Genomic DNA, 3,953 nt, shown 5'->3' with positions numbered 1-3,953 from the left:
TCTCTCCTTCTTCCTCTCTGAATCAATAAAAATACTTTTTTTAAAAAAATGAGTAAGATCATGTGATATTTTATCTTTCTCTAATTGACTTATTTTGCTTAGCATAATGCTCTCCAGCTCCATCCATGCTGTTGCAAATGGTAGGAGTTCCCTCCTTTTTACAGCAGCATAGTATTCCATTGTGTCGATGTAGCACAATTTTTTAATCCACTCATCTGCTAATGGGCACTTACCAGTAGGCTGTTTCCCAAATCTTAGCTATTGTAAATTGTGCTTCTATGAACATAGGGATGCATATATCCTTTCTGATTGGTGTTTCTGGTTTCTTGGTATATATTCCCTAGAAGTGGGATCACTGGGTCAAATGGGAGTTCCATTTTTAGTTTTTGAGGAAACTCCATACTGTTCTCCACAGTAGTTGCACCAGTCTGTATTCCCACCAGCAGTACATGAGGGTTCCTTTTTCTCCGCATCCTCACCAGCACTTGTCATTTGTTGATGATAGCCATTCTGACAGGTGTGAGATCGTACCACATTGTCTGTTTGATTTGCATCTCTCCGATGATTAGTGACTTTGAGCATGATTTATATGTCTCTTGGCCTTCTTTATATCCTCTTTCAAAAAGTGTCTATTTAGGTCCTTGGCCCATTTTTTTGATTGGATTGTTTATCTTCCTCTTGTTAAGTTGTATGAGTTCCCTGTAAATTTTGTAGATTAAGCCCTTATCTGAGAGAGCATTGGCAAATATGTTCTCCTATGCAGTAAGCTTTCTTGTTGTTTTGTTGATGGTTTCTTTTGCTGTGCAGAAGCTTTTTATTTTAATGTAATCCCATTTGTTTAGTTTCTCTTTAGGTTCCATTGCCCTAGGAGCTGTATCGGTGAAGATATTGCTTTGGCATATGTCTGAGATTTTGCTGCCTGTGGATTCCTCTAAGATTTTTATGGTTCCCCATCTTACATTTAAGTCCTTTATTCATTTTGAGTTTATTTTTGTGTATGGTGTAAGTTGGAGACTTAGTTTCATTTTTTTTGCATGTATCTGTCCAATTTTCCCACATACAATGGAGTCAAGACAGTCTGCCCTCATTTTTTTAAAATTCTTTGTTCTTTATGTTTTATGTGTTCTGAGTGTTTTCTGTTTCCTTATATTTCAAATCACTGATCTTATTCCCTGCTGCATCTACTCTACAGTTGATTCCCTGTAACTTATTTATTTCAGTTATTGTGCCCTTCAATTCCTACTCTTTCTTTCTTTCTTTCTTTCTTTCTTTCTTTCTTTCTTTCTTTCTTTCTTTCTTTCTTTCTTTCTTTCTTTCTTTCTTTCTTTCTTTTTCTTTCTTTCTTTCTTCCTTCCTTCCTTCCTTCCTTCCTTCCTTCCTTCCTTCCTTCCTTTCTTTCTTTCTTTCTTTCTTTCTTAGTTTCCCTGTTCTTTTTTTTTTTTGCTGTTGAAGTTCTCACTAAGTTCAGTGAGCATCATTATAACCATTGTTTTGAACTCTGTATCTGGTAGTTTGCTTGCCTTCATTTGATTTATTTCTTTTTCTGCAGTTTTGTTCTGTTCTTTTATTTGGGACCTGTTTCTTTGTTTCCTCATTTTGACTGCTTCCCTGTGCTTGTTTCAATGTATTAGGTAAAGCTGCTAAGTCTTCCTGACTTAGTAAAGTGGCCTTATATAGTAGGTGACATGTAAGGTCCAGTTGTGCAGCTTCCCAGTCACCCAAGTTGGGTGCTCCAGGTTTGCCCCCTTTGTAGGTTGTGTGCCCCCTTTGTAGATTAGTTGAGCTTGGTTGCTGTTGGCACATCATTGGGAAGGACTGACCCTCAGGTCTACCAGCTGTGAGAACTGGGTGTGACCACAGAGGAGTTCTGTGCAGGGGCTGACCCCATGGAGCAGGACTTACTTCAATGGGGCTTTGATGCCTGCCAATTCTGCCCCTTGAGTGTGTCACTTGTGGAGGTATTTAGGTTGTAATCTGGTGTGGTCTAAAGCTGCACTGCCTCTGGGGCCTCCCTGAAGATACACGTTCAACCACCACCTGTGCTCTACCCAGGGCCACCCGTCATGAACTACAGAGTAATCTGCAGATGGCTGCTGCTTGTGCTGGGTTTGGAGGTGATTGGGAGAGGGCAAGCTACAAATTGAGGCTGGCTGCCACTTGTGCCAGGCCTGGGTCCACTTAGGAAGTGGTGGAGGATACACAAAGGCCAGATCTGTTTGTTTAAGAGATTTTAGGAAAGTCCAAAGCATGAGCCAAGACAGGATCTTTGTATGGAAAAGCCATAGGAAATGGTTTTGGTGGGCTGACTACTGGGGTGGGGCAGGGTCTCAGGGTATCACTAGGGGTGGGTGAATAGTGTTAGCTAGGGAAGGGCTCAGCAAAGGAACAATGGCCTCTGCCAGTACATCTGTCTGGGAGAAAGAGGCCCCTCCAGCCCTCGCCCTGGAACCAGACAATTCAGTTCCTCCCCAGGTGCCCCTGGCACCTTTTCAGTTGCTACTCCAGAACTGGAGCTCAGAGCTAGTGAGTCCAAGTATAGCTCTGCACAGACCTTTTAAGAGGAACACCTAGGATTCCAAAAGTACTCCATCTCACTCAGCCACAATTTGTTTTTTTTTACAGCCAAAATTTATAGGGGCATTTCTTCACAGCACCAGAACCCTGATATGAGGGTGGGACCCTTATCTCCTTATGAGCTCACAGCTGAGATATTCCTCCTGGTTTTTATCCATCATATATGAGTGTGGGATCAGTCCATTCCATGTCTCTGCCCCTCCTACCAGACTCAATGTGACTTCTTTATAATCTTAGTGGTAGGGCTTCAGTTCAGCTATGTTTCAGGCATTCTGAATAATGATTGTTCTGTAATTTAGTTGTAATTTTGATGTGGTTGTGGGAGCATGTGAGTACCACATTTACCTATGCCACCATCTGGACTAGAACCCCAAAGATTTCTTTTTTTAAATATATTTTATTGATTTCAGAGAGGAAGGAAGAGGGAGAGAGAGATAGAAACATTAATGATGAGAATCATTGACCAGCTGCCTCCTGCATGCCCCACACTGGGGATCAAGCCCACATCCCAGGCATATGCCCTGACCGACCAGGAATTAAACCTCAACTTCCTGGTTCATAGGTCAATGCTCAACCACTGAGCCACTCCAGCTAGGCTAGAACCTCAAAGATTTCTTAAGAGGCAATAAGGAAACACCAACAATAAAATGAATGTGTGTGTTCACCTGTACATCTATATTAGGATTTAAAACTTCTATTTATTAAAAGACACCATTAAAATGAAAAAATGTAACCTACACATTACACAAAGACATTAACAATATGTATGTCTGTCAAAGGGTTTCCATCCAAAATATATAAAACTCCTATATATGAAAAAAAAACTTAAGAAAATTAAGCAAAAGACACAACAAATTTTTCACAAAAGAGGATATCTAAGAAAATAAACCTATGAAAACATATTATTCAATTTTATTATTTAGTGAGAAAATACAGAATAAAACCATAATATTCCTGTATATATTAATAAAAATGGCAAAATTGGCTGGTGTGGCTCAGGTTGAGCATCGACCTATGAACCAGGAGGTCAAGGTGCGAGTCCCAGTCATGGCACATGCCCAGGTTGTGGGCTCATTCCCCAGTAGGGGGTGTGCAGAAGGCAGTCATTCCATGTTTCTCTCTCATCATTGATGTTTCTATTTTTCTCTCCCCCCCTTCCTCTCTGAAATCAATACAAATATCTACACTAATAAAAGAGAAACATGGTAATTAGCGTACAACCGCTACCCTTCCCATTGGCTAATCAGCATATCCTTATGCAAATTAACTGTTAGCCAAGATGGCGGCCGGCAGCCATGCACTGAAGCAAACAGAAAGGCTTGCTTGCTCCAGTGATGGCAGACTCCAGCGTTCCCACCTCACTTGCCGGCTCTCAGCTG

The sequence above is a fragment of the Myotis lucifugus genome, unplaced genomic scaffold (genome assembly GCF_000147115.1).
Source record: "Myotis lucifugus unplaced genomic scaffold, Myoluc2.0 scaffold_137, whole genome shotgun sequence".
Lineage (NCBI taxonomy): Eukaryota > Metazoa > Chordata > Mammalia > Chiroptera > Vespertilionidae > Myotis > Myotis lucifugus.
The sequence above is the reverse complement of the archived record's forward strand: the minus strand, read 5'-3'. Positions refer to the sequence as shown.